The sequence below is a fragment of the Choloepus didactylus genome, chromosome 9 (assembly GCF_015220235.1).
Source record: "Choloepus didactylus isolate mChoDid1 chromosome 9, mChoDid1.pri, whole genome shotgun sequence".
NCBI classification, from domain to species: Eukaryota; Metazoa; Chordata; class Mammalia; order Pilosa; family Megalonychidae; genus Choloepus; species Choloepus didactylus.
In genome coordinates, this window is record NC_051315.1 from 117009701 (window position 1) to 117032281 (window position 22581).

Genomic DNA, 22581 nt, shown 5'->3' on the forward strand with positions numbered 1-22581 from the left:
ATCATTAGCTTGTAAACCTCATCTTGACTGTAAAAGTAGAGACAAGATTTCAGTAATAGCAGCTGGATAGATTGTATAAAATAGTGGCATTCTGTTATCCAGGAAGATCAGGGAAAAGAACAATTGGCTTATCAACCTCATGATTTATTATACATCTTGTGAGTTTTAACTTACAAACAACATGTAGATTCACCATTCCCATGAAATTAGCAGAGAGGGAAATATGCTTAGCATACAAACTAGACTGATCATTATTGATTCTTTTGATGATTCAAAAGACACTAAGGGAGCCATGCAATTCTTCGGAGTCGTCATTTTGATCAGCAACTGTGTTGTTCCAGAGAAACTCAAAGAGGATCACAAATAGAGACTTCTCATTTGATAGAATATGTGTTTATACAGTTTGGTACATGTGCCGGTTTGAATGTATTATGTCCCCCAAATGCCATTATCTTTGATGTAATCTTGTGTGGACAGACCTATCAGTGTTAATTAGATTGTAATTCTTTGAGTATTTCCATGGAACGTGCGCCACCCAACTATGGGTGATGACTCTGATTGGATAACTCCCTTGGAGGTGTTGGCCCGTCCATTCAGCATGGGTCTGAATTAAATTACTGGAGCACTATATAAGATCAGACAGAAGGAGCACACTGCTACAGCCAAAAGGGACACTTTGAAGAATGCACAGGAGCTGAGAGAGGAGCTGCAGCTTACAGAGACATTTTGAAGATGGCCATTGAAAGCAGACTCTTGCTCCGGAGAAGCTAAGAGGGGACAAACAACCCAAGAGCAACTAAGGGTGACATTTTTGAGGAACTGCAGCCTAGAGAGGAACATTCTGAGAGAAAGCCATTTTGAAACCAGAACTTTGGAGCAGACGCCAGCCACATGCCTTCCCAGCTAACAGAGGTTTTCCGGACACCATTGGCCATCCTCCAGTGAAGGTACCCAATTGTTGATGTGTTACCTTGGACACTTCATGGCCTTAAGACTGTAACCATGTAACCAAATAAACCCCATTTAATAAAAGCCAGTCGATCTCTGGTGTTTTGCATTCTGGAAGCATTAGCAAACTAGAATAGTACAGTTAGGTTAGACCTGTAGAATTTGCTGGCCAAATCAAAATACCACAACTTAAAACAACAGAAGATGACTAAAGAATGACCATATGGTTAAACATCAGAAATCACATGGAAAATTAGAAGAAGATGGGCTTATTTGGTTTGCAAGAATAGCTAGGAAACTACAGAAAACAAGCTTTAAGGAGAGAAAAGTTTGTTAAAAAAAGATAATTTCTTTTTGGAAGAGGTTTAAAGAAAGAAAATACAACTACATGGCTAAACTGGAAATCCTGGGGTCCTAACTTCAGTTAGAATAAATACTACCATTAGCGATGGTGAAAACCCCTGCCTTCTTAGAGTCATGATCCATGAAGGTCATACTCTGATTCAAGGGCATTACTAAACCTTCTTCCTCTAAGAACTTCAGAGCATTGAAAACTCCAGCCATGAGTTCTCTATGGGTGTGCCAGTTTGAATGTATTATGTCCCCCAAATGCCATTATCTTTCATGTAATCTTGTGTGAGCAGACCTATCAGTGCTAATTAGATTGTAATTCTTTGAGTGTTTCATGGAGATGTGCCCCACCCAACTGTGGGTGATGACTCTGATTGGATAATTTCCATGGAGGTGTTGGCCCACTCACTGGGTGGGTCTGAATTTAATTGCTGGTACACAATATAAGATCAGACAGAAGGAACGAGCTTGCTTCAGCCAAGAGGGACACTTTGAAGAAAGCACAAGAGCTGCAGATGAGAGAGTTTGAAGACGGCCGTTGAAAGCAGACTCTTGCTCCGGAGAAGCTAAGAGAGGACAAATACCCCAAGTGCAACTAAGAGTGACATTTTTGAGAACTTGCAGCCTAGAAAGGAACATCCTGAGAGAAAGCCATTTTGAAACCAGAACTTTGGAGTAGACACCAGCCACATACCTTCCCAGCTAACAGAGGTTTTCCGGACACCATTGGCCATCCTCCAGTGAAGGTACCCGACTGCTGATGTGTTACCTTGGACACTTTATGGCCTTAAGACTGTAACTGTGTAACCAAATAAACCCCCTTTATAGAAGCCGATCCATTTCTGGTGTTTTGCATTCTGGCAGCATTAGCAAACTAGAACAACCGGTCATGATGTCTCTTCTCTGGCCTCAGTTAAACTCCTTTAATGCCTGTTACTCTGCCGTGCCTGGAGGGGCATTCAATAATGCACAGATGAAATGTGATCCTTGGAAGAATAATAATTCTGGGCTAGTCTTGACTGATCTCTTGCTATATATGAACAAGGTATTGAGCTGGGTGCTTTATATACACTATCATTAATTCTTACAACAGTCCCTAGTTTATAGATAAGGAGACTATGCCTTAGAAAGGGTGGGTACCTTGCCCAAAGTCACATGACAGAGCTATAAAGTTACAGGGTCAGGATCTAAAGCCCATATGCTTTTCAACATACTCTGTAACTAGATATGAATTTGTGGCAATGAAGCCGTATAAGGAGTAAGTGGGCTTTTGCAAGTGGGTAGCTGGACTATATAGGAATCATTGGGTTGTGTCTAGGAAGATATAAGTTGAGCACAGCTTTAAAGAAGGAATGAAATAGGGCTTTTGAGAGGGGAGGGGGCATTCCAGATTAGAAAGGGACCCATTCCGTCTATTCCATCTGGCCTTTAAATACCAATTAATGGAATTACTTATATTGGAAGCAATGAAGTTATTTTAGGATGTTTGGTTTTTTAAATTCCTTTGCTTTGTTTTGTTTTGAAATGTTTTTTTTTTAATTTTTTGATAAATCAAGTTAACAAAAAAATAGAAAACAAGTAATGACCAGTATTTGCAGCTGTGAAGACTTGGAGCCTGCTGAGAGCTTAAGAGTGTGTAATGGGTTGAATTGTGTCCCCTCAAAAGATATGTCCAAGTCTGAACCCCTGGAAGCTCAGAATGTGACCTTACTAGGAATAAGGGTCTTCGCAGATGTAAGGATCTCAAGATGACATCATCCTAAATTATGGTTGGCCCTGAATCCAGTGACAAGAGACAGAAAAGAAGAAGACACAGGGAATTACAGTGGGAAGGCCATGGGAAGCAGAGGCTTCTATAAGCCAAGAAATGCCAAGGAGTTTTGGAACCATCAGAAGCTAGGAGAAAGGAGGCATGGAATGAATTATCCCTCAGAGCCTCTAGAAGGAACTAACCCTGACAATACCTTGACTTTGGACTTCTGGCCTCCAGAACTGTGGGACAATAAATTTCTGCTATTTTAAGTCACTAGTTGTGGTAATTTTGTTATGACACTCCTAGGAAACTACTACAAAGTGTCTGTCAAGTTTATTTCTGAGCATCCTCTTACAGCTCTTAGGTTTCTCCCAGGGGTTCATGTTGTATCTTTAAAGAAATGTTCTGGCAAGGGGAAATTGAACTAGATATTCTGGTTTGGAAACTAGTAATGTGTCTCTTAATGTGAACTCTTAGGTGGTAGTTTTTGTTATTATTATCACATATTCTACACTGGCATTAAAAAACAGACCATTAGTTTGAATTCTTTAAATCTACATGTAGACCCTTCTTTGAATTCCTTCTGAACTATGATCTTAAAAAATTTATTCAACACCAGCTGCTTTATGTAGCCATTGGCCAGAAAGACAGAGTAGTCTGTGTTTAAGAAATGTTGTAGTAGAGACATAATGCACGTAAGATAAAATAATTCTGAGGAACAGGTGGTACTGCCACTTGCTAGTTCTCCTCTACCAGAGGTTGTTGCAGACTTATCCTTTGACATTAAGGAGTGATGAGCCCCATAAAGGGTTAATGTTCTGGCATCAAAATATTCCAGCACGGACTCATGATGCAATGTCTCAGTGGGCACCACCAGCAAGCCTGCTATGGAAACAAACCCCTGGAGGTCCTAGAAGATACTTTGAGATATACCTTTAGTGTTGCCACAGATTCAAAACACACGTCCTGGATCTGTGATGAGAACCGAACCACTTTTTCCCTGTAGACAGCTCTATCTAGACTATGCTAGACTGTCAGTTTCCAGTAGGTGAGGAGCACTCAAATACAAAGCACTGATATGGACAGGTATGAAAATGAAGATACACCTACCAGAGTAGAGATTCCTCACATCATCCCCTCATCACATCACCGTGCCATTGTATTTCCCATGACACTCGGTTCTCATAGGCCTTAAATAAAGTGTTATTCTTGCAGCACTTCATCTGTACTGCCTTTGAAAATATCTGCTGCCTTTGCTAGGAAAGAGTGGAGATGTTAGGCTTTCAGCTGGTAAAGAAATGATGCTGTTTCCCCCTTTATTAAGAAAGCTCAAGAATATCCCTGTTTACTCATTTATTCAAACCTTTCAGTAAATACTTATTGAAAACCTCCATGTGTGGCCCTCTATTCAGTACTTGAGATAGAGCAGTGACTAGAACAGACAAAGCCTCTCCTAAGGCAGTATGTAGTCTGGTGGGGAGAGACTGATAACACACAAATAACAAATATATAGTCATCCAGGTGTTGATGAGGCCTATGAAGAAAAACCAAGCTGGTTAGGTGGCCAGGGAATGTCAGTGAGGTCATGGAGGTTGTTACTTTATGCAGAATGATCAGAAAAAGCCTCCCTGATATTTGAGCCAATAGTTGGAGAAATCTTTCCAGACAAACCAAAGAACAAAGGCAAAGTCCCCAAGGTGGGAATAGGCTTGGAGAGTTTGAGAAACAGTTAGGAGACCAGTGGGCCCAGAAGGCAATGAACCAGGGAGAGAACGCAAGAGATTGGGTTGGAGGGACTTGAGGGTGGGAGCAGGTTGTATACTGCTTTGTAAATGGTTGTAAGACTATGAGTGGAGGAGTAACATGATTTGACCTAAATCTTGGAAGAATCACCCTGGCTTCTGTGTAGAGGAGCAAGGTTTGGGGCCAGATGGGGAAAGGGAGAGGGCTGAGGAATTCTCCCTTCCTGTGGTAGTGAGATAGCTCACAATTCTTCTCCAACCTGCAGGCGTCTTCTTACCTCAAGAGGTAGAGCTTGATTTCCTCTCCTCTTGAATTGGGGTTGACTATATGATTGGTTCCACCACCAGAAGGCAGCAGAAACATTGCTGTAGGATTTCTGAGTCCAGACCTAAAGATGATGGACTACTTCTACTTCCTGCTTCTTGAAACCCAGCTACCATGCTGTGAAGAGCCCAAAGCACATGGAGAGGCCACATTGAGGAGAACCACACTGCTGGGTGCACAGCCCAGCTGACCTTCCAAACAGCCATCCACACCACCTTCCAGCCATATGAGGGCACCATCTTTGAAAGTTCCAACTGCTCAAGCCCCCAGAGACCTGCAGCCCCACCCAACATCATGTGGAACTAAAGTACCACCAAGCTGAGCCAATCAACCCACAGAATCATGAGATAGTAAAATGGCTGCTGTTTTAAGCCACAAGATTTGGAGTGATATTTTATGCAGCAGTAGACAACTGAAACACTCCCTCTCCCATCTTTCTTTCCTTCGTTTCTTTTCTTGCATTCTTTTTCCCTTTCCTTCCTTCCTTCCTTCCTTCCTTCCTTCCTTCCTTCCTTCCTTCCTTCCTTCTTTTATTTTTCTTTCCTCTTCTCTTTCATTGCCATCTTTTCAATCTATCCACCTATATTGGGCCCACATAGAATGAATTCAAGCTAAATTTGATGTCTACACAGTTATTTATTAAGTGCAGGAAATACCTAATAATACCTTGACAGAGAGACCACTTAAGTATCGGAGAATGGTAGGAGAATAATTGGAAGAAAAACAAACATTTAAATAATGCATTTCCAGTAATTTTTTTGTCTGGGACCAAGATGGCTGCTTCAGAGCACTACCTGGAATCACACATTTACATGAATCTCTCTCAGTTTGGGTAAAGCTCTAATGTCCCATCCTTCCTGGAGAAGAGCCCAAGAAACAGGAAGTAGGACTCTGAAGCTGAAGACACTCATTGCTCTTTCAAAATCTTGACTTTAGTTAACAAAAGAATGTTTTTTTGTGTGTTACTTTTCTATTGATGTGTAACAACTTACCACAAACACAGCAGCTTAAAACAACATGTACTTATTGGCTCACAGTGCTGAGGTCAGAAGTCCAGGCATGGCCTGACTCGGTTTTCTGTTCAGAGTCTTAAAGGCTGAAATCGAAGTGTCAACCAGACTGAGTTCTTGTTTGAAGGATCTGGGGAAGAGTCCATTTCCAAGCTCATTCCGATCATTGGCAGAATTCAGCTCCTTGCAATGTAGGACTGAGGTCTCTATTTCTTTGATGGCTGTCGGCCAGGGGCCACTCTCTGCTCCAAGAAGCCGCCCACATCCCTTGCCACATAGTCCCTTCCATCTTCAAGCCAACAACTGTGCATCAAATCCTTCTCGTGCTGCAAATCTCTGACTTCCTCTCCTGCAACCAACAGGAGAAAACGCTCTGCTTTTAAGGGCTCATGGGTTTAGGTCAGGCCCACCCATACAATCCCCCTGCCTTAAGGTCAACTATGACATATAGCAAAACCTAATCATAGGAGTAAAATCCATCATGTTAACAGTCCCAGAGAACTCCTCAAGGGCTGCAGACCAAGCAGGGGAGGGGAAGGGAAATCTTAGAGGCCATATTTGAATTTTGTCAACTACAACTCTTAATCTCTAGTGTTTTGAGATGACTCTTTTTGGAGTTGGAGGGCCAGAAATTAAAGTGGAAGTCTATCTGGGTGAGTGGATATGCACAGAGACTTGTATTTTGACTGAAGGAAGAAAGAGGAGAACTTTTGTTTTGTTTTGTTTTTGTCAGTGGGTATTCAGAAGTGTGGGAAGAGAGGCGGGGTGACAGCTCAGCCCATGCCTCATCCTTCACCACCAAGAACTGATGGTGAGTCCCCATGCAGAAAAAGCATTGGTGAGAAGCAGAAAACAGCTGAGTTCAGGGAAGTCTTTGCGAGACTCTGTTTCTGTAAGTGCTGCTTCAGGGTTTTGTGGAGGGCCTCAACCACATTCCCAGCATCCCCACACTCCTCACACACTTTCTTCAGCTTTGGCCTCTGGTGGAGAAGGGCAGTGCCCAAGAAGCAGCAGCTGTGGCTAGAGCTCCCTTGGGGCAACAAGGGAGTAGGTCTGTCTACATAAATGAATCCTGGCCAGAGTTCTGGGGAGATAAATTCATGTGGCTTTTGAAAAATCTTTTTTTGGAAATGAAAATTTTATTTTTTAAAGAAATCTCAGTAGTATTTTCTACATCTGACATAAGAATGGGAATCATGAAATTAGTTTCTATTTTACTCCCATGGACTCCTAGAAACATTTGACCATTTCCCTTCCAAGAAGTTAAAATAAAATGTTTACAAGTATTTTTCTTGCTTGCTAATAATATGCACACCAAGAAGCAATTTTTTTTCTTTGTCTGTGTCTGGTTCATCCAGGTGTTAAAAGCCTTCCTGATTTTAAAACTCAGAGTTGTAGTTTTCTGACTCCTGGGTACCAGGGACCTTTTTGAAGACCTGAATTAGTTAGTTCATCTTAAAGGATATGCATATATCAACAGAGATCATTTATCCCAAGGTGGTGTTTCCAGTAGTATCTCTCTCTCTCTCTCTCTCTCTCTCTCTCTCTCTCTCTCTCAATCATCTATCTATCACATAATAGTAGACAGGAATGACTTTTTACATTGGTATTGGTAACATTTAAGGATCCAAGGTTTAATTTTGTGTTCATATCAAATGTCCTTCTGGGTGGATTATTTTAAGAAGGGCGTCATTGAGCATCCCTGCCCTCTCTTCATTGTGAGGCAAGGTTCTGCAATGTGCTCTCATTGATATGTGAATGCTGTTGTTTGGACTGGAGACTGAGGATTCAGGGTGTACTCTTACCCATCCCCAGGTAAGAAAGCATATTTTAAGAAACACTGTCTGACTTTCTGTTTCCCCAAATTGTCAAGTTTAATCCAACTTCAGGTTTTTGCACACGATGCTCCCTCTTCTCCCAGGGCTCCAAAGGACCCATCATTTCCATCATTCTGGTGGATGCTCAGGTACCAGCTCCTCAGACAAGCTCTCCTGGAGACTTCATATCTGAAGGAGTTCCTGGTGACTATCACGTTACTCTCTTTCATTTTCATAACACTTATAACTATATGCAGTTATTATGTCATGTTTCCTTTTATAGCTTATTGTTGGCTGAGACCTGTTCTATTTTTTTGCAAAACTGACTTAGGTTCAAAGCTGAGAACAAAATAGCATTAGCTACCCCTGCATTCTAAAAATAGACATAAAAAGTCAGGAGCAGGCCCCTGCTCTGGGTCTAACTAAATGGCTGCATATATGGCCAGGACCTCCAGCAGATGTGAGGGTGGGGATCTGCAGGGGAAGGGGAGAGTCAGAGAGACAGAGGGAGTCAGGGACCACTGGCAATTGTGTAATGGTGGGAAGTTGCTTCCTCTACCCCCACCACTATCCCGTCCAGCTAAGTGACCCAGAATTGCCAAGGGAATTGCTCCTAGACTTTGGAGGTTTCAGCTGAGGGGAGCCCATCATCTGCTCCCTGGACGGATGATTGCTGAGCTGTGGAATGGGTAGGTTTGCCCTGGTGCATCTATCTGAGTGGAGATGAATGCAGGAAGGGAATTCCTGCAAGAGCCCAATTTTGTGTTCCAGAGGGGCCTGGGGTTATAAGCAAATACTGATAGTGTTGCCTGCTTCTTAACCTGGAATTATCTGAAGAAAGAAGCTTAATGGAGTAGACATTGTTAAAAGGGTGAGTGGAGACAGTGGTATGATGTGTCTAGGAAGAATAGTGTTCCCCATGGCCCTCAGAGCATGAAAGAGGACTTCAGGGGTTCCTGTTTTTCCAGTTCAAGGAGAACAGAGATTTGAGGAGATCACAAGAGCTGCAGTGGTGACCAGGTGGCCAGGGAGGTGATGCCCAAGTGGAGATGATGGAGTGGACTGGAATCCCAAAGCGCATGCCCAAGATCCATGCTGAGACTCCTTCACTGCCAGATTACTCAGTCTAGCATTTTGGGAGATGCCTTTTTAACGTAGATTTATACAACCATCTCTGCTCAAAAGTTGGATGTGGTAGTGATGGGATTCTTCAGCATTCCACCATTGACTAGAGATTTTGTTGGTGTAAAGCAGGATATCTGGTCAACTCCTGGCATGCCTTGATGACTATTTCATTGTTTGGAAGGAATTTTAGATTTAGTAAAACATGTATCCATGATTTTACTGAAGCAGATCTTTGTAAAATGTGAGGGAAAGATTTTCAACAGGAGTATGACTCAAGAGGGAAGGCATTTCTAAAAATGCACGAGGCAGAAAGGGAAGACTTTCAAACAGCCCAAATAGTCCCCCAGGAAGCTCTCCAGTGAGTGTACATTTTAAAAGGTCATGCACAAAAAGTTGAATGAGCAAGAGATAATCACGAATGAAAGCAAAAGCATGTGTCAGGCAAGTTAGTGACTGGACTGAATGCTTGAGAAAAGTGAAGGGAAAAAAGGCATCATATCTACTCTCATAACCAGAATATGAGCAAAGATGGCTAAGAACAATATTTTGGCAAGATGGTACAACATTAGCAGGTGAAAGAGAAGTCAGAATTCCCTTGCTCCTGTCTTCTTTCTGTCTCTTTGACAAGGGTCAGTAGACATCAGACTGGGTGAGTGTGGCAGTAGCATTACTGATACAAACTTGAACTTGAGTAAATGTAGAGATCCCTCATGTTCCTTGATCAACGATGGTGAATGTTCAGTTCTTGTCAAAGTTATATAAAAAGTTAATAAAAATTCTAATTAAAATATCCATGGATATATGTTCCCCAAAACATGTTTCAAAAATGATCATAGCAGCACAATTTATTATAACTAAAACCTGGAAACAATCTAGTAGAACAGATAAATAAGTTGTTGTGTATTCACATAATGGAATACTATACAGCAATGAGAACAAACAACTACATATTACAACATGGATGGATTTCACAAGCATAATGTGGCATGAAATAAGTCAGACACAAAAGAGTACATATGGTATGACTCCATTTATATAAAGTTCAAAAGCAGGCAAAACCAATCTAGAAGTCAGGGTGGTGGTTGGAAAGGGACACAAGGAGCTCTTGATTTGGGTACTTACTGGGAGGTATTCATTTTGTGAAAATTCAAGCTGTACACTTGTGATTTGTGTACTTCTCTGTATGCATGCTATACTTAAATATAATGTTCACATCATTTACAACTAAATGACATTTCCATGGGATTTTGTTTGAGAGCTTGGTCAAAGAATTCTATAGTTTATTTGGAAAGATATAAGGTTAAGTGTGGTAGTAGGATATGAGGATGGCTCTCAGATCCCCCACTCTCCCCATAGCTGTACACGCCTTGTATAATCCCCTCCCCTTCAGTGTGGGCAGAACCAGTGGATACGATGGGATAGCACTCCTCTGATTAGGTTACTAATCAGTTGACTTTGAATTAATCAAAAGGGAGATGATCCTGGGTGGGGCTGGCCTAATCAGAAGAGCCTTTAAAGAAAGTGGAGAGCCAGAGAGATGCACTGCTGCTGACCAGGAAGGAGGTAAACAGACATATTGTGAACTTCCTGTGGGGCTACTTGGAAAGAAACTGTGGGTGCCCTCTAGGAGCTGAGAGCTGTCCCTGGCTGACAACTAGCAAGAGAACAGGAACCTCAGCCATATGACCACAACAAAATGAATTCTGCAACAACCTGTGAGCTTGGAAGTGGACTCTGAGCCTCAGAAGAAAGTCATGGCTCTGCTGACACCGTGAAACCCTTTCAGCTTTGTGAAACCTTGAGCAGGGGACTGAGCTAACCTGATCATGGACTCCTGACCCACAGAAACTCGGAGACAATAAATTTTTGTTGTTTTAAGTCACCAAGTCTGTGGTAATTTGTTACACAGCAATAGAAAATTAATTAATAGACTAGGAATTGCTTAGAAAGGACTCCTTATGATGAAGAAGATGCAATTAATATAAAATCATAAGCATAAATGAGAAATGACCTTAAGGTGACAGAGTTTGCCATTTCATTTTTTAATTTCCAGATTTATGAAGACAGCTTTTTTAAATATTAAAGAAATAAATGTGGGAAGTTAAGAAGTCAAACATCTCAGAAAGGTTTCTGAGGAAAAGCAGCTCTGTGAAGATGGATAAAGCTTGTTTATTGTCTCATTCAGGGTGAAAGAATGTTGATCCAGCTTTTTTGCTTTAGAAACCCTAATGTTAGAATGTACAGGTTATTTCTTTGGGGTACTACCTCTGACAATAAGCACCTTCGTTCTCATGAACCTTTCATTCAATTCTTATAAAAGAACTCTCCATGCTGGAGGGTAAATGCCTGTCTACTGGACATTTGCCCCTGGTGAGAGGGTTGGGCTGACTTTTTAGTCTATAGACTTCAATTATCCCCTGCCCAGTATTCAACCCTGATCCTTTTTTGTACCTCAAGTGCCCACACTTCAAGCTTTCCTGTGGTTCTTGATGGCAGATAATCTCCTTTCTCTGATGATAACCCATCTCTATTCTTGACTTCAGTTTCCTCCACTTAACAACTTCCTTCATCTGCTTTCTGTTTTTCAATATATTGAAATCTTGACACTATCAACAGTCCCTCTTTCTCTTCCTTTTTGTGAGTTTATGTATACTATTATTATTAAAATTATCCTCCTCCTCCTTCTCATGATTATTCCCTTGTAATACATTTAATGAAGTCTCAGGAGAGAGACACGTCTGTCTAATACTCTGCCTTGAACTGGAAATTACCTACTTATTTTAAGTGTGTTTGATTCTTGATTCTATCATGTACAACCTGTGTACTTTAACAACTTGATATCACTGAACCTCAATTTCTTCATCTCTGTGGTGGGTGCAATAAAGCATGCCCTGTCTACTTTTTAGATAGCATCAAAGGAAATTATTATATGCTTGCAAAAGAGCTTTATAAAAGGAAAAATTTACACATAGCTAGGGGTTCTGTTATTCCCTAAGTCTTCTCCCACTTGAGGTATGGTTATTTCACCTTATACCCTGGCTCATGATGGAGAGTTCTCAAAAATGTAGGCACTTTCCCTTCTAAATTCATTATAATGGTAAACAAAGTATATGCTTTTTTAAAGGTCAAACAGATTTGTTCAAAAGGGGTTACTTTTTGAATTGCCTTCATGGTGCTGTTTTCTTTTTTGTTATTTCAGAATAGTGAGGATCCTACTAAATATAATAGGCAGGATGATGGCAGTCTTTTTTTCCAGCAAGAAACTGTATTAGCTGATAAAAGGAGAAAAACTGGACCTGTAAAATCTCAGATCAATGTGCTAAATTAAAAAGTGGTCATTTTGTTTTTGTTGTCATGTCATTAGGATCACTGTTGTAGCTCATTCATCAGCTCCTGAAGACGAATGAAATGTGAGGTTCTCAAGCCACCTGACTTCTGGTTTCCTTGCTAGAGTTACCTTTCTTATAATGCCTTACCTCACTCATTTCAACTGACTGAAAGGCAAGTTAAAATTGATTAATGTAACTAAGGTTTTATTCTCTCTCATTTACTGCTGTGACTCAATGCAGTTCACTTTTTGGTGGTTAACAACAAGCTAACGCAACTTGCCCATGGACTTGCACAGGATTTCCTGTCCAGTCATCAAGCCATTAATCTGGAAGCATCAGCAAAAACATTAATCATTAATACTAAAAAGAGTGTTGTTATAGGGCAAGAGATTAGAAGAAATGTAGAATGTGAAGAATTCAATACCTATTCGCAGGCCCCCAAACCATGTACTTGAAAATTATTCCTGTACCTGTGCCTATCTAAATTAGTACAATTGAAACCCATTACTTGCTTTATATGTCAATACTGCCCTCCATTTGTGAGGATGAGGAGCTTGGAACACAGAATCTTTAGAGAGTTTGTGATGATCAAATGCCTGAGTGCTAGTGGTTGCTTCCATAACCTAATTTGCAGCCTCCCCAGGAGGTCATAATTCTTGGTGATTTTTTTTTTGACAGCTTTCCGTGGATTTTTTTAAGCTACTAAAAGTTAATATTGGCTTTTCCTAATTATATTTTCACTTATATTCAACTAATGGGGAGGAAGAGCCAAATACCAGGGGATTTATCGAGGTTGGCTTTCAGATTTAGCTCTTTATTCCAAAAAAGCTGCAGTTACCTTCCAGGCTAATGTTTCCGAAGCTTGCCTGATTATTGAAAGCATTAGGATGTGCATCAGTTAGCTACCCCCAAACTCATTTGCTTAAAACAATCATCTACTATCACCTACAGATCTATGGGCTGACCCTGTGGGTCTCTGGATTGAGCAGTTCTGTCAGCTCAGCCTGGCTGATCATGACTGCTCTGGCTTGTGTGTCTCCAATCAGCTCCATTAGGATGGCCTCACTCAACTGTCTGATGGTTAGTGGTTGTCAACTAGTGTGAAAGGGATGTCAGGGCCACATGACTCTAAGAATCCAGCAGATTAGGCCAGGCTGGCTCACAAGGTGGCAGCAAGCAAGAGAACAAGTGATGCCTTTTGAAAATCGGCTCAAAGTTACTTCTGCCCCACTCTATTGGTCAAAGCAAGTGAAAAGAGCAGTCCAGACTCAAGGGTGGGGAAATAGACTCATGGAAGGCACCACATTGTAACTGGTATGAATACAGGGAGGTGTGGACCATCTTTGCAAAAAATTTACCCCAAGGTGCATGTTTAAAAATACAGATTCCTAAGCCCTGCTCCAGATATAAATGTCACTCTTAAGACCAATAAGCTTGTGGACCCTCTTCTGTCCTACCCGCATCCAGTTTTCCCATTAAAGCTAAGGAACATTCTAGTCTACCCTACTTCACCTACAACCCCCTCCCACTCTGACATTGAAGAGATAGAGGTAGATCTTTTCCAATCCCAGTTTGAAAAATAATGTAAACCAGGCTGAATTTTTTAGTTCTTTGTAAATATGGGACAAAAACCTGTTCCAGCGATAGAATGTAGATCCATAGCATATGTATGCCAATGTTACTGGCCATTTGGCCAAATTTGACCCTCAAAATATGATACTATTGACCCCATGACAAAGTATTGCTGAATTCATTCTGTCAGCAAACATTTATTGAGCATCTATTATATAAAAAGCATTGTCAACATAAAGATATTAGAACAGTCCTTTTTTTTTTTTTCCCCACAGTGGGTTCACTAGAGGAAAGAGAATTTTATTGCCGAAAAACTTTCCAGGACTGACTTGGGATTAGTCTTCTTAAGCAAATAATATATTCTATTACATATACATGCTTTTGTTTTGAAAATCCAGGTAACTTTTGTAGTAGAGAAACATAAGAAAAAAAAGAACCTAAAGCTCAAAGTTAGCACCCTTAATTTTTGTATTCTTGTATGTTTTTGTGTCTTTGTTGGTGTGTCTTCGTAATTTGAAATTCAGCAAAATAAGAAGGGGGTTACATTTTTAAAACCTGAAGTCACAATATAACACACTGAAAAGCAAGTTTTATTTATTGGCAAGGATATTGGTAGAGACTAGACCGTTTAAATGTTTATAGTCAACAAGCTATATCAATCTCAGATATTTTCCTAGACTATCATAATTGTTCTTAAATAATGAGGTCCTTCCTCTCTTCAACAGACTTTTTATTGAGTTCCTATTAAATGCTCAGCACTTGGGATATATCAGTGAACAAAACAAAGATCTCTGCCTTTGTGGAGCTTAATACTAGCATATTGACATTCAAAGGAATCCTCAATCTTTAAGGGCTTTTAAAATTGGTGAGAAAAGAGTTGTACCTAAGAGAAAAAATAAAATAAAAATTAGTGGGACAGGAAGTTCCCCTTTGTAGATTTCCACCAGAAGGTTTCAATTTCCAAAGATAATCAATTACACCTCCCCTGAAAAATAACCTATGTAAATTATGAAGTGCTGGAAAATAAAAATAGGTGATGCTTGTCAAGGAGACCGGGGATCTGAGAGTGGCCAGGGAGCAGCATGGGAACTTGGGTGTCCGTGGTTCCCAGGAAAGTGGAGTCAGGAACCTCAGCAAGGAAGAGGTTTTGAGGCTGAGCTCGCCTCCAGCTGTGGGAACAATCTCGGTCCAGGGCCCGCAGGAAGCTGAGGGTGTGGCTGGCCTGGGCTGAAGGAAAATTCCAGAGCCCAGAGGCAGTGCCTGGGGGACGCCACAGTGTCTTCAGCCTGGGCTTCATTATACAAACGATAACAAAACAAAACCCTCAGAAAACAAAAAAAAAATTACCCTTAAGGTGGGAGTGTCCAGAAATGAAATAAAATAAAAAATGACAGTCATTTATTTTGTTAAAGAGGAGGAAAATGATTTTTGCCTTCGGGTCTTGTTAGTAACAGAGCTGGCAGAAAAGAGAAAAGATATTGTAGAGGAAGTAGGAAGGGTAGGGTGAACCCCAGAGAGCTGCCATTTGGGGAGAATCCAAGTACAGATGAAACAGAGGCTGTGGAGGATTGCCTGGGGGAGTTCCTTACTGGGCTGAGGTGGTAGCCAGGGGCCTGAGCGGAGGAAAAAGGGTCTGAGATGAATCTGAGAAGGTTGAACTCAGTGTCTGGTTTGAGCCAGACTGCAGGTCACATGCAAAAATGCTGAAAGGTTTAGAAGGTGGCAGTCTCCCTGACAACCATATCCCTCTCCACCCCACCCCTTTGCAGCCAACTCCTCCTTTTGGAACAAGTCGTGGCTCATTTCCACCGAACTGCTACCCATGTCTGTATCCTAGTTTTTCTGCTCATTTAGGACCCCTTGAGATTTGAGTAGATGAATAAATATTGAATCTGACCATCGGGATATATACACATGCTTCCTAGAAAGTATATGAAATGTGACTTATAAAATATATCATAAATATGAAACTCATTATTTATAGAATAATATCTATATGTATAATGCATGTGCATAGATGGTGAGAAGAACTCAGGAGATTAGGACTGCACCAGGGAATCAATCTTGAGAGGGATCACAAAATTGAAAGAATACATTTGGCCAATCATAAAAGTAGGCCAGATTAGAAATCAAGAATCAGGATTCTGGAGGCACCTCTCTTCAGTTTTCCTCTGATCTCTGCCACAAATTTGTGTGACCTTGCTGTCATGGCCCAAGAGGGCTTTTGTAGACAAAGGACTAAAGAAAGCACCGGACATGTTCTGAGACAGGAGCTTTTATTATAGGGCTTACCTATAGGGTGGGGAACTCGAGCCACGTTGCCTTGAAATCAGGAGCTTCTCTGGATGGATTCAGGAGATGCTCTGAATGGCAGCCAGTTCACAGCACAATGTGGAAATAGTCTGTGCTTTGGGCGGCTGAATAAGCTGATTATAAGGGCTCGACATTCCAATGGGTGTGAGAGCGTAAGGCAGGGAGCAGAGTCGTGCAACATAGGGAGGGGTTGATTGTAATCAACAGGGAGGAGGGGAGGATTATAGAGATAACAGTATCTCAGGGAGTCTCAGGGAGGAGGTAGTTTTGGGTATAGATTACAGTTAGCACCTAATATTACAAGAATAGGTCAAACCTCAGCCATCCTAGGTCAAGCAAAATGCTGTGTGCAGTTCTCAAGTCACTTGGGGGCCAGGGGCTCCCACATTCCACCCCCACACAGCGATTTGCATTGACCATAGGACAGACATTGCATCCATAATCCACAACAACAATACAGTGAATAGTCGAGTATAAGTAAACAAGTACATGTGGACAGTAATCCCTGTGGCACCATGGCCAAGTTAAAGAATTATACCACTTGGACAAAGGATTATCAGATAAATGTTCACTATGATCTGGCATGTGATCAAGAGCTTGTGTTACATTTTGTGAGTTATCGGGTACATATACACAACATTGAATACTAATTAAAGCACAGGTACACCTGGGGCTAAAACAGCTAAAGGATAAAACTACCAGGCAGTCTGCTTTATTCTATATCTAGTTTGTGTGTGTGTGTTTTTTTTTTACCATTTCCTAACTTTGTCCACAGAAATAAATTTCCCTCTCCACAAACTTTCTGCAACTTTCTATAACCATCCAGGTTTTTGCGCTACATTTTCTCTTTTCCATTCTTTAACAACCAGTCATTTAGGACAAAACTACTTTCCTTATCCTTTTCATACAAAACATTCTTTATACCTCTTATACTTAAGTTACCAAAATAATTTTGAAAACTTTTTTCAAGCAGACATTCTACAGCATACAATTATTGCTAAAATTAAAACTTGTTAGAATAATGCTAAATACAACACTTTAGTTAATGCATTATTGAAACAATAATATACTGTTTTTTTTAACAAGAATTAATAGCACAGATAGGGACAATATATAAGCTGAGTTTTCATTAGTGGATACAAGAGTTCCAAGTGAGGTTTTTTTTTAAAATGCCCTACTTTCTGTCCCTGTGGGGAGCCCTTCCCAGTCAGATCTACAGTTAGTTTGGGGTTGTAAAGTTACCCATTCAGTTCCCTGGGGGATGGGGACCCCAGTTGGGGAATACAAATAACCTTTGGCACAATAAATACCCCATGGGCTTGGGGTTCTCAACCAGCTTGGCTGCATGGGCCAGAATCAAAGCCAATTGACCTTATTTTCCCCAATTTCTAGTGTTTGTGGCACAGGCAAGAGCAGATTATTATCGCTGCCTCACTGCGATTTGAAGGTGGCTGGCCCCCCTTATTTGAATTTGTAAGGCCTGCATGGGCCCCATGGTTACCATTTCCACAGGGCAGGAGCTGCTGCTTTGGGTCTGGAGTTCATGCTGGTACAGTCATCAAGTCCATTGTTGTAAGGAGTTTCCATCATCCTATAAGTGTTCCTTTAAAAGGCCATACATTCTTTCAATTAACCCAGTTGCTGTGGGATTATAGGGCAAGTGAAAAGTCCAAAGGACATTATGTTCTTTAACCCAGGCCTGGGTTAAATGCCCAGTGAAGGGGGTCCCCTATTGCTGTCCATGTGTGTGGGGACCCTGGAAAAGGCACTTAATTTTTTTTTAGGCTACGTATGGTAGCTCATAGTTGGCCTCAACCCTTGGGAAGGCCAGCAGCAGTCCTGTAGCTGTATCTACAGTGGTGAAGGTGTATTTCGCCCCTTTGGACTGAGGAAGGGGGCTGATGCAGTCTACTTGCCACCAGGTGAGAGGAATCTGGACTCAGCTGATGGGTCCGAGTCGGTGAGGAAGCATGCTGGGCCATCGCAGCGAGTAGGAGGGGATAGTGTCCTCTACTCCTTTTAACTCTTGTTGGGTGATAGGCAGCTGAAACTGCTGCATCAGCTTCCACAGGGTCTGGTACCCTTGGTGCTCAGTTTTCCAATGCAATCATTTTGTCACCTCATGCATCATTGCTGTTAGGTTGAGGAATTTCACTAGGGCATCTGCAGCTGCATTAGCTGGCAATGAGTTAACAATATTGGCAGAAATATGGAAAGCAGTTACCTTACATTTCTGGCAGGCCATCCGGATGTCTGCCCACAGTTCCTTCCCCCATAGGGGCAGTCGACCACCATCCATTGCTCCTGCTTCCACGTGGCCATCCTCACTGTTAGGCCTCGATATATGGCCCAATTATTTGGGCAGATGGTCAAGGTGTCTACTGGTTCATAGACAATTACCATCCATACAGCCCACAGCTCAGCCCACTGGCTGCTATGGAAAGTTCCAGTCTCCCACCAGATGATGTTAGTACTTGGCTGGACAGTCAAGGCCGTCCAGATAGCCTGTTGCCCAAGTGCCAATCCGTCAGTATACCATGCAGAGTCAGGTATACTCCCTTGTCTGTCAATGGTGGACACGGGAAGAGCCACCTCAGGAGGATCAGCAGGAGGCAGGGCATGCTGCTCTTCCACATGGGAGACCAGTCCTAACATTTCATGCATCTCTGCACTCACAGGGCTATTGTTAAAAATTCGGCATTGTAGGATGTAGGCTTTCCATTTTGTCAGCCTGCTTAGCTGAGCACTCCCCGAATGGGGCTTATTTATAGTCTCCTGTGTCCACCCCTGTATGAGTGTGGCCACTGGGCACCTTTGAGTTAAACCTTCCACTTGTAACAGAGCATTATAAGCTGCACACAATCGTTTTTCCAATGGGCTATATCTGAGTTCTCTGCCCCTCCAAAGTTGGGACCAGAATCTAATGGTTACACATTTAGCCTGTTGCCTTTGCCACAAACCCAATCCAAAGCGAATATTGGCACTGGCCACATCCAATTCACAGGATATATTGGGGTCCACCCCCCTTAAAGCCTGTGCTTGTACTTTTATAAACACAGCCTGCCATGGAAAATCCCATTCCCATGCTTTTCCTTTTCTAATTAGGGTCTACAAAAGTTTTAAAATTTTAAAATAGAGTATAAACAGTTTCCAATAACCTAATAAACCAAGAAAAGCTATTAATTGTTTTGAAGTTAGAAGTATAGGATAACTTTGTATTTTAACAACAACAGCTAAAGGAATACCTTTAGTTTTACCCAACCAGACAATACCCAAGAATGTGATAGAATGTCGAGGCTCTTGTAATTCGCTTTAATTTATTGCCCATCTTCAACTTTCAAGGTGGGTCACTTCTGTGCTAGCAACAATTTCTAGTTCTGGAAAAGAATTGTTGGTTAGCATGATATCATCATTATAGTGAAACATAGGGGGTGTCCTTTTCTTTAAATCCTGTGCTCCCAGTCCATGGCAGATGGTGGGACTGTGGAGGTGTCCTTGTGGAAGCACAGCAAACGTCCATTGTTGGTTTTCCCATGTGAAGGTGGACACAGTCTGGCTGGAGGGATCTAAAATACTAAAATAAGCTTTAGCAAGGTTTAACCAAAGTGAAATTAGTTTAATTGAGGACTCATATCCTGCAACAAGATAGCTATATTTGACACAGCTACAAACAAAGAAGTTATTAAATTAAGTTCAATATAATTAATAGTCATTTGCCAGATACCATTAGTTTTTTCCATTGTCCAGAGAGGGCAATTAATTTACCCTGGTAATTTATGCTGATATATTGCCACAGAACATCTGGGGGAAGGCACCTTTTGTTGGACCAGAGGACGCACATGCTTACTTTCCTCAGTTTTAATTTCCCAGTCAGACAGGGGCTCATCATCTTTTGATGAGGAATCAACAGGATCCCACACTTTAGGGTTCCAGTCAGGGGAAGCTAGGGTATGCCTCACTTGCCCTTTGGACAGCTTATGCCCTCTTACTCTAGTGTGCTGGCTTGCCAGTATTTCTAAACTTTTATCCAGAGTGTATTTCAATTCAGCTTGGGTCAATTGCATATCCCTTTCTAACTTCAATTCCTCTTCTAAGTGGCAGACTGCGGCATCAGCCATTAACGCCTTTTCTGTAGCTACACACACAGCCTCCAAGAATGGCCAGGCTACTGCTGCAGCAGCCTGGCGGCTTTCCTTTTTCTCATGAAATCCTAGTAGTCCTGTGGCCTGCAGCAGGAGAGCTATTAGTCATATGCATCTCCATACTCCCTCAGCAGAACCCATTCATCTAGGAGGGTAGCTACCTCTCCCCACATAAGTGTCACAGGCCACCCCAGTATCCCACCTGGGGACTTCCCCTTTCCTTTCCCCAGGTTCATGTCATCAGTGGCTGGGATTTCTTTAGTCTCCTGGCTGGCTTGCCAATTGTCACGGCCCAAGAGGGCTTTTGTAGCTAAAGGACTAAAGAAAGCACTGGACACATTCTGAGACATGAGCTTTTATTATAGGAAGTCGAGCCACGTTTCCCTGAAATCAGGAGGTTCTCTGAATAGATTCAGGAGCTGCTCTGGATGGCAGTGAGTTCAGAGCTCAATGTGGAAATAGTTCATACTTTGGGGGGCTGAATAAGCTGGTTATAAGGGCTCAACATTCCAATGGGTATGAGAGCATAGGGCAGGGAGCCAGGTCATGCAATGTAGGGAGGGGTTGATTGTAATCAACAGGGAGGAGGAGAGGATTATAGAGATAACAGTATCTCAGGGAGTCTCAAGGAGGAGGTAGTTTCATGTATAGCTTACAGTTAGCATTCAATATTACAAGGAGAATAGGTCAAACCTCAGCTGTCCTAGGTCAAGCACAATGCTGTGTGGAGTTCTCAAGACACTTGGGGGCCAGGAGCTCCCACACTTGCACAAATCACTGAACTTCGCTTGCCTCCATTTCCCCTTTGGTTGTCTGTGGCTATCAAGAGGACACATCTCATGGGATTCTCATGAGGATTAAATTAACAGTGCCTGGCCCATCGTCAGCACTGAGTAAATGATGGCTGTTATTCCCTGCTTTGAACCAGTTGTCACAATGGTCAGAGTAGCTTGTCACCAACTGAAATGCTTCCAAGGACCAGACAGGGAAGACTAATGCATAAATCAGGTAGAGTTGAAGTCAGGAAGACTTGGTGAGGATCGTGTGAATTGGGGAGTACCCATTCAGGCTAGACTGACAACTGCTGCTCAGAGCTAGCCCCTTCTTGCCAACATTGCTAGAGCTAACAATTTGTTAAAAAAAGTAGGACTTCTGGTTTAATCCATTCCAGCACCAAGCAAACCTCACTGTCGGAGAAGGCTGTGGTATATTTTGTTTGTTTGTTTTTAGTGCCAAATCCGAGCCCACTACAAATGTCTTTTTCTTGTTCTCTCTGGTGAAGGAGCAGGGTCGATCTCCTTCTGTAGTTATCAGACATTTAGCCCTAAGCTGCCACCACACTCTAAAAATGAGTCGTGAGAGGCTGCAGTGTGTATTTATCTTCTCTTTAAACCAGGTTGATTTTCCCCAGGCCACCCTAGGAACTATTCCCCTTTGTTAAATAGAGACTCTCTCAGCACATTCCTATCAGGCTGTATTCCTATTCGTATTCTGAGTCAGCTACAAAGAGCAAACAGATGCATGTTTGGCCAGAAGGAACTTCATGCAAAAGTATTAAAAGGTAGACATAGTTCAAGCCTAACCTCATGTGACAGCGATAACTTCCATGAAATTCACTTACTGAGGTTTTGGTTTCTGTTTGGACGAATTTCCCTAAGTTTGGTCTTCTTCCCAGTACTTATTTATGATCCTGACTCTTAACTTTTGAGATTTTGCAGATGGGTGGTATGGCATAGAAAAGTGATAAGTCCACATGAGAGAAGCACTGTTGCATTTTAAATGTATATAATAAAAAGCCTGCTACCTGTGAGAATTGAGTATCTTGGCTTGGGAAATAACTAAGAGGCAGCCTTTGTTAGTTGCATCAACATATTGGGTTAATATTGCATCTTGTAGGGAAATGAATCAATATCAAAGCCATAGAGATTCACACAGCAAGTCAGGGTCTTATTTAATAACCTCGCTCTCCTGTTTTCCAATTTGTTCTTGAAACTACTTATACCTGATGGCTCACAAAACTGTATAGGCCTGCTCTCTGGAAGCCTCCTGAGGAACGTGTCCTGCTAGATTCAGTCTATAGTATGACAGACCTGCTATGCTGACCACAACTGCCTGGAAGTCAGGTCTTCATCAGAATGGAAATGAATCTTGAGG